General features: G+C 44.0%; 1 pseudogene; it reads left to right on the top strand.

Moving 5' to 3' along the window:
• Positions 1 to 1,130: 1,130 nt before the first annotated feature.
• Positions 1,131 to 9,408, top strand: LOC148678015 (uncharacterized; annotated as a pseudogene).
• Positions 9,409 to 9,772: the final 364 nt, after the last annotated feature.

The raw sequence follows: 9,772 nt of genomic DNA, 5'->3' as shown, positions 1-9,772 counted from the left end.
GATTGCAGCTAAATAGGAGCCAAACTACAAAGGGAAGTACCAGCAATCCCTTAAATTTCCATGCAGTACTGGATGATGGTGTGATCAACTACAGTATACAGTATCAATAGTTGTACTGTACATCTGTTCAGAAGGTGAAGAATATTGTGAAAACAGCATTTATGCAGTATTATTAACACACATTAAAGTCCATACAAAAGGCATATCTGTTTTATACCAACAGGCCTAAACAAATTTTAGCTACAAAATGAATTAAATCCAGCCACACACAAAAAATACTACAAGAGATTGTAGATACAGTCAAAACATATCTTAATATAAACTGTGTCTGCTGTGTGGAAAGTTTGTATGCATGGTAAACATACAATGAAAGCTGAAAAACATTTTACTTGTGTGGTTGTGCCACTTACAGTACATTACATTTGAAGTTTGCTTATTAACTTTACATAATAGGAGATGTGTAATGGTTTATTTTTTATGAACATATGCTGCAATCATTCCTTCTTGTGCCTGTTGCTTGCCAGGATAGTCTCTTGGTCCCCCAGAGCCTTGGATAAAGTGACTAAAAAATTGAAGGGTGGATACAGTGGAATCATTAACCTGTTAGTTTATACTTTTACAAAGGTATTTAAATTGAAGTTTTATTTTAAAACAATAGTGCATTGTATTTCAGCTTTGATTCCTTTTAATTTGAGGTTTTAAAACCTTTAAGTGAATTCGGCTTCCATTTTAATATTGACTTTGTCTAATTTTGCACTCAGAATAAAGGCAGAAAGTAATGCATAAAACCCTGGCTGATCTCATGTTTAAACTAAGATGGCAGCTCGGAGACAACAGATTACTGCAATAGATATGTACTTAAATCTCTTAAATATCAATTGCTAGACAGCTGATAATAATCTGAAAATAAATTGTGGACACGGGTAGCAGAAAAATGTAATGAATAGTCACTCAGTGAAACTGGAATGTGTGAAAAAAAGGAAAACTGGAACACTAATCATATTCTACAATATTTGTGGATTTGGTCCTAGGGGGACTTGAATGGGATAATCCATCTTGATTCTTCAAGAAAGCAATCCCTGTTTGTTAACCAGTTAACAAACAGGTTTGTTAACCAGCACACAGGATCTATGGCGTCCACTCATCCAGGAGCCATGTTTGCTCTCCTGAGGGATCTGCACGATGGTTTATTACCTGGATTATGATCCCATGACTGTCCATCTGATACATGCTTTTTTGCTATGAAAAATAACTGAAAACCCTTTATGCATTTTTACTTTACTGGGTGGGCTCACAGCCTTTTTTGCTTTATGGGAGAAGGTTTCATTCTTAGTGTTTTTACCTTTCCAGTGAGTGGTTTTCCCTTTCATGTATTTTGATTTTCTGGGCAGAGATCTCAGTTTTCTTTACTTTCCAAATACTGCAGTAAATTATTTTTTAAGTACACTTGGCAGGACTGTCCAGCATAACAGGACATATGGTATCCATAGATATACTGTACATTTATTTTAATTAATCCAAAAGGTTCCCAACTGGGGTTCCCTCTCTTTTTGGTTTCTTTTATTGGGGGTTCCTATTCTTCTCTAATTTGGAATAGAGTGGTGGTGCCTTATTATGGAACAAAGTTAAGGATCTCTAATATTGTATCTCAATTTTTGCCTACTTTATTGAATGAAGACATTATTTATCTTTGACATTGGTTTTGGTGTCTAATACACATGATAAATGTTGCTATTTTGACCTGGAACATCTGTGTTTGCAAATAAGTTACTCTGTAGTGGCCCTCACTTCTGCAAAGACCTAAACAAAGCTTTAATTGTATTACAAAGGAATTTTCATATTTCTATATTGAGATCAGTAGGTTATGAACTAGAAGCACTGACATATTTGAAAACTAGTATCTTATATGAAGAAATTGCTTTTTTTTATGCCTCTACGTTGTTCAGTTTTTTACTGTCAAGGCCAAATCCCTGCTGGAACTTGCCGAGTTTAATGTGATTCTGGGAACAGATATAAATACTGTCATGAATCACACACTTGCCAGATAGAATTTGAGGGAGATGAATGGCAATACTCTGGCATCTGCAGTACTGAAAAATTGTGTGTCTGATTTGGCCATGGTAGACATATGGCTTGTGTTTAACCCCTTGGTCTGAGAACCTACTCTTTTCAGCTATGCATAAATCATGAAAGTGACTACCTTTGTATCTGACTATATCTTTACCTCCTAATCTAACTTTGTTGTACATGCCATTTGTACTAACTGATAAGTCTATAAGACTATCTAAATTGCTATCATCCAGGCTGGAAAATTATTACCAAATTAGTACATCAAGATCAGATCATGTCTAATTTTGCACATTGCCACAGTAAAACACTTGTCTACAGACATTGATTCAAGCAGGCTCTATCTGTTTCCATTTGGTCTCATTTGGCATCATTTGCCAGAGCTGGGGGGTGCTCATTGAGGATTTAAGGATGACCTTAATCTTCTGTTTTATCCATATGGTGAAACATGATATTTAGCATTCTTCAACCATTCTTTTGTCCTTTCCAGTTTGCTATTTCTAGAACAAACTGTATGTGAAGCCCATTTTTACCACTGTTGTTTATCTTGGGTTTAGAATCATTGGCTCAAGCTGTCTGTCAGTTTACTCTACTCCTATTTCCATTAATAATACCCAGCATATAAATAACAATACATTTTTTTATATAGTTTGTGCTGTCATTGGAGTGTGATATATTACTGTATTATTAGAAGAATTGCAGGTGAAATAAGTATCGTGGTGCACATACAGATGCAGCCATTCAAAATGGGTGAGGTATTTCGCGGCATACCCCGGTGGGCGTGTCGCGGTATCACGCAGTTCACGTGTGTCACGTGACTAACTATCCGGCGTCGCCTTGTAAAACCGCCAGGGGGAGCTTAACCTCTCATGTACAGCATTTGAGCCTTTAATTTTGAACTGTGTATTACAGCATGTTAATCATCAGTCATTAAAATGTTGGTATATTTTATGAAAGCAAGATTGCTCAGTTGGACAAAAGTACACAACCTACCTTTATCAGAAATATTTATGCATCAAAGCCTTTACTGAAGATATTACTAATAGTATTAATAATGGATGACTTTGGACAAGCTGTATACTCAAAGTATAATTTTTTTAGCACATTTGTACAAGCACTTGGAATCTGTCCAAGCCATACTTTGTCAGGCATTTTGTTTTACTTCAACGGGCATAAAAACTTCCTTGCTTTTAACAGGGCGTTTCATAATTTCTAACTACGAAAATGATTTAAAATGCGACACCTATCATTCAACTAGAGCTTAAAATATCACAACGATCCTCAAGAGCACAGCAAAGAGTGTATTAAAAGACACTTGTATTTATCAACGCTTTCTTTTCCGTATACCAGATTTTATGGAACCACTTCAGAGGGGTGTCAGCCAGTCAGATTCCAGGAATCGGCACTTTAAAGGAAAAATACACACCGGTATTCCATTTCTCCCTAACGATTTTAAGCATCGAAGTATTTAACAAGCATGTGAAATAGCGTGTGAAAAAGTGGTAGTTTTAAGCTTTTCTGCTAATATAATATGGAATCGCGTATCTAAAGAATTCGTGTGCTGCGACAGGGCTGTGTAGGGCTGTTTCGCCTGCCTGTTTATGCGAGCTGTCTTGTAGCCTACTGGTCTAGGTGCGTGACTACCAACTGGCAGGTTGTGTGTTCGAATCCAGCTGGTGCTGGACTTCTCATTTTTTTTTATTTATTTTTTAATCGTGTAACATAAACATATTACCGTATGCAACCTGTACTGTATACAGTATGTATATGTATATTTAATGTCTTAACTGTGCCCGTTTAAGTATTGAATATTCATATCTAATTTTACCACTGAAGGGAAATCTTAGTAGCTGAGCATAAAAAGAAGAGGAGCATACTGCAACGCGTGTGAAGGCCATAAACGATATTAATTTTGGAACATAAACATACAGTATATGGCTGGTCTCGGTACTTTAAAGAAAACATACACACCAGTATTCCATTTCTCCCTAAACATTTTAAGCATCGAAGTCTTTAACTAACGCGATACCGGAGTCAACAAGCATACTTTTAGAATTTGATTAAAAGGGAATATAATATGGAATCGCGTATCTCAAGAAATTAATAACGATATAATTATATTCATGTTGCAAAAGAACTGCAACGGACATAAAAACTCCCTTGCTTTTAACAGAGCGTTCCATAATTTCTAACTACGAAAATGCCAGGTGAAAGGATTTGTAAACATATTTTGTTAAAGCAAGTCAGTTTTTTCCGCAACACATAAAATAGATTTTTCCAAGAAAGTTTAGCCTTTGTCACTAATGAAACCACTAAATAAAGACATAAATATAGAAATCTTAAGATTTGTTTTATTTAATGTTGGTAGCAGGATGAACTGTCAGAGTGTATATTTTGTTGCAGAGTTGCTGCAAGATGTTAACAGTGAAAAAGGTATTTAGAAATGAGTTATTTCAAGATGAAAAAGAAAACATACACGAAACATGGTTTCATTATGACCAGAATCGGTCTTGAGATATTTTTAACTTGATTTACAGTATTTGAGAGGTATGTCTTAACACCGATACTACAGTGCTTAAGTACTGCTCACGTATATGTTTCTAGGTTTATATTATGCATTTCATACGGTCAAATTACTTTTGAGCAACTAATAAGAAGCGCGAAACGGTATGCGTTTTACTTTCGTTTTGTGCTTGGACCCGTGGATTGATTAGAGATATCAAGTACATACAAGTCATTTTTTAAATGTTGTAGTTCGTCTTGAAAAAATGTTACGAGTACATCATCTATCAACAATTACACAGGTTCTGTTTCCATATTGCGGATTTTGGTTACGTAATATTATTTTCTAGATTTCACGTTGTGAATATATGATTTGGGCAAACAGAGCCGCAAAGAAGTACATTATTGGTTGTTGTTTTTTTTTTTTGCAGTTTTATCTAGAACAAGCGATGCTTAAACCTTTGTCTGATTCTTGTGAAACTATCCACACGACAGTTACAGTACCTAGGAGTTGACTTCAGTGATGTCACTGATGGGATGTTTCTAAAAATCCATCCTCTGTAAAACGTCTTCTCTAGTTGTCCTGCATATGTATTCGCTAATGAAGCTGTGTGTTCTGAGCCTGGATCTCTACATTTCTGTATGAACCAGCTTAGAGGGCTAAAGACAGCTTGTGTTTAAATTGAGTGTAAGGCAATTTATGCTTCTAAAGTCATGGTCAGCATTTATTATTGTACTGTGCTGTAAACTTGTTCTCTGCCAAGTCACATTATTTTATAGCGTTTTTTTAGCGTTATCAAATCCGGTGGCGCTGTGTGTTAGTTTCCTGACTCCCATGTCACATGGTCTGTGATTGAAACCTGTAAAACCGGTTTAATTCGTCACAGCCAGCACTCTTCAGGTATGAGGGTCTTCTGCTCAGAATGAAATGCTAAAATGTAATGTAGGCTCTGAATGGGTTCAATTATGATTTGGGCTTGATTAAGGTCGCTGCCTTTTATCTAAAACCCTACTTGAATCCTTCTAAACTAAAAACCAGTGTTAGTGAGTTCTAAATAAAGAGGTATCCAGGTAACAGTGAAACGGGCGGACAGTCTGGGGAGATCGCCCGTTTTCCATGTAATAAGTTCCCTGGTTCCGCACCCCTTGGTGTTTCTCTCGCTCTCTCTCGGGTCACCTGATCATTAGCTCGAAAGATTTGAGTGCTTTGTGTATATTCTAATGGTAGTGGGGGCAGGGTGTGTGGGAACAGGTTTGGTTGAAATTGCATTGGAGATCTATGTTCTTCACACCTGAAACATTTTCTCTGAAAGCATTTTCTTCGCAGTTTAACCGATCTTGTTACAGCATGTTACAGTTTACTATTATTAACCATATTAATTTTAAGTGCTTAATGTAAAATCTTGTAAAAATATATTTTCATTGTTCAAATATACATTAAGTCTGACTATCATATAATAAGTTAAATACAAAACTAAAGAAAAATAGGGTTAAATATAATTCAAAATATTTTGCTAACAATGTTAACTGTTTATGAATAATAAAATGTATTAACTAAGGAGTAGGATGGCACAGTTGTTAGTATGTTTTTTGTTTTGTTTCTTTTTCATAAATACAACAGTAGTACCTGATGTCTCAGTGGCTTTCAAAATTAAATTATGCATGCAAACCTGTGAACTAGAAAGATAACTAAGATATCCATCCATTTATAATGGTGGCAAAGTGGTTAGCATTGCTATCTTGCAGCACTGGGGTCCTAGGTTCAATTCCTGCCATCCTGTGTGTGTGGGGTTTACATGTTCTCTCTGGGTTACATGGTTTTTCTCCATATGTGTGATATGACTCCCTCTCGCACTCCAAAACATACTGGTAAGTTAATTGGTTTATGGGAAAACTGGCCCTGGTGTGTGTGTGTTTGTGTCTGTCTGTCCTGTGATGGACTGGCGCTATGTCTAGGGTGTATTCTGCCTTGTGTCCGTTGCTTACTGGGATAGGCTCCAAATCCTCTGTACTGGATAAAGAGATTAGAAATGGAAGTAAAGGCACTGTGCGGATGGAACTATACACGGTGTTAGAAACCCACTCACCGTACCAGGCCACCACTGCATCACACAGCTGCCAGCGCACCTCACCGTGCCAGGCCACCACTGCGTCACACCACACAGCTGCCAGCGCACCTCACGGTGCCAGGCCACCACTGCATCACCCACCTGCCAGCGCACCTCACCGTGCCAGGCCACCACTGCATCATACAGCTGCCAGGGCACCTCACCGTGTCAGGCCACCACTGCGTAACACCACATAGCTGCCAGCGCACCTCACCATGCCAGGCCATCACTGCGTCACACCACACAGCTGCCAGCGCATGTAACCTTGCCAGGCCACCACTGCGACACACCACACAGCTGCCAACGCACTTCACCGTGCCAGGCCATCACTGCGTCACACCACACAGCTGCCAGCGCATGTAACCGTGCCAGGCCACCACTGCGACACACCACACAGCTGCCAACGCACTTCACCGTGCCAGGCCACCACTGCGTCACACCACACAGCTGCCAGCGCACCTCACCGTGCCAGGCCACCACAGCGTCACACCACACAGCTGCCAGCGCACCTCACGGTGCCAGGCCACCACTGCATCACCCACCTGCCAGCGCACCTCACCGTGCCGGCCACCACTGCATCACACAGCTGCCAGCGCACTTCACCGTGCCAGGCCACAACTGCGCCACACCACACAGCTGTCAGCGCACCTCACCGTGCCAGGCCACCACTGCATCACACAGCTGCCAGCGCACCTCACCGTGCCAGGCCACCACTGCGTCACAACACACAGCTGCCAGTGCACCTCTACATACCCGACCACCACTGCATCACACAGCTGCCAGCGCACCTCACCGTGCCAGGCCACCACTGCGTCACATAGCTGCTAGCGCACCTCACCGTGCCAGGCCACCACTGCATCATACAGCTGCCAGGGCACCTCACCGTGTCAGGCCACCACTGCGTCACACATATTTCAGCGCCATATATTTCATGGATATTATGGAATATAATGGATGGATATCTTAGTTATCTTTCTAGTTCACAGGTTTGCATGCATAATTTAATTTTGAAAGCCACTGAGACATCAGGTACTACTGTTGTATTTATGAAAAAGAAACAAAACAAAAAACATACTAACAACTGTGCCATCCTACTCCTTAGTTAATACATTTTATTATTCATAAACAGTTAACATTGATAGCAAAATATTTTGAATTATTTTTAACCCTATTTTTTCTTTAGTTTTGTATTTAACTTATTATATGATAGTCAGACTTAATGTATATTTGAACAATGAAAATATATTGTAACGCCCTCGCCTGGTGGTGAGGAGGAAGCGCCCCTAGGCGCTCGTAGTACCGCTGGGCATGCTGGGAGTGGTAGCCGGGAAGAGTCTGAGGGTCAGCACGATGACCAGCGGCTGACCCTACCTGTGTAAATAATGTCCTAGTAATTCTAGTGCCCTGTGTAGTCCTGTAAAAGTAGAGTGTGTTGTTAGGTAATTACCACCCTAAACGTGTGTACGTGTTCGTCAGTCTCCTCATGTGTGTGTAGATCCTGTGTTTGGTTTTGGTGTGGTTGTTAAATAAAGTCAGTGCTTGGTTAATCGCGTCTCCACTGTTCTTTAGTTCTGAAAAAGAACCTGCAAACGCTACATTGGTGTCAGAAGCGGGCAGAATGAACAACTCATGGCAGACACTACCCGATTCCGTAAAGCGCCGGCTGACGCTGAAAGACGCAGAACCCATCGGCGGCGCACATAGGGAGCCTGAGCAACTCCTGGGTGCGACAGGTGGCCACAGCCCTTACCAGGGCCACCCAGTAGTGGTCCCGCCAGTAGAATTGGGGCGGCCGCCCCGGAGAGAGGATGCCCTCCCTGCTGGAGCCGATCAGCAATTCCCACACCCATCGGTGCGGGTGCGACCAGGTCGCTACGATGGTGAGGCGCCTTGGGAGACCTATGAGGCACAGTTCCAGCTCGCGGCCCGGACGAATGGCTGGAGCCGGGCGGAGATGGCCGGCCACCTGGCGGCGGCGCTGGAAGGAGCGGCCTGCCAGGTGCTCCTGGACGTCCCGGAGGAGGACAGAGGCGACTACACGGCACTGGCAGCAGCCCTCCAGCTGCGCTTCGGTGTAGAGGAGGCGCCGGACTTGATGCGGGAGAGGCTGGCCCTGCGGCGGCGCCGACCAGGAGAGCGACTGGGCCCGGTCGCCGCGGATGTCATGTTCCTCACCCGCCGAGGATACCCAACTTTCCCCCGGGAGGCGCAGCGGGAGATGGCTCTCCAGGCCTTTCTCAAGGCCCTCTCGCCCGAGGAGCTGCGGCACCACGTGCAGCTGGCCGCGCCAACATCGCTGGAGCAGGCCTTGGCCCTTGCTACACGGGCTGAGGTAGTGTTCGGGGTGACTGGCAGCGCCAGCAGACGCAGTGCGCCCTGCCGGCTGACCGAGGCGGCGACGGAGGAATCCAGCGAGGGGGAAGAGGAGCCAGCCCGTGCAGCGACCGCCGCGGAACAGCCCCGCACGCTGATTTGCGACCGCTGCGGGAAGAGAGGACACCGAGCCCGGTTCTGCCGGGCACCCGAACCTCGCTCTCCCCGATCGGCGTCGGGAAATGGGAACGGGGCGGCTCAGCGCGGGGAAGGCCGCCCTTGAACACCTCAACCCCCGCTCCGGAGAGCGCTGTAAAAACCGGCGCCCCTCACGCCACCGTGGGGCGAGTCGGCTGTAGCCGGGGCCTGTACCTCCACTGCCGGATTGAGGACCAACCCTGCCTGGCCCTACTCGACACCGGTTCATCAGTAACCCTACTTCGGCCGGGCGTCCTCCCCGACACCGAGGGCACCAACCCCCCAGGATGGGAGGCCTCCAGCCTGCGGCTGAGGACCGTGACGGGACAGCTCGCTGCAGTCCGGGGGAAACGGGTGCTTGCCTTCCGTCTGGGTGCAGCGACGGTGCGCCACCCCTGCTACCTTGCACCCATCCAGGAGGACTGCATTCTGGGGCTGGACCTACTGCAGCGAGTGGGGGCCAGGTTGGACTTGGACCGGCAGGAGTTGGTGTGGCAGGGGGAGCGACTTCACCTGGTGGAGGGCAGGCCCGGCGAAGGCCGAGGGACGAGGGCTTGCCGGAGCCGGGGGAACAAGAGGCAGCG

This window comes from Lepisosteus platostomus, chromosome 1, assembly GCF_059453375.1.
Source record: "Lepisosteus platostomus isolate fLepPlt1 chromosome 1, fLepPlt1.hap1, whole genome shotgun sequence".
Classification (NCBI taxonomy): domain Eukaryota; kingdom Metazoa; phylum Chordata; class Actinopteri; order Semionotiformes; family Lepisosteidae; genus Lepisosteus; species Lepisosteus platostomus.
Note: the sequence above shows the minus strand (reverse complement) of the source record. Positions and strands in the feature narration are given on the sequence as shown.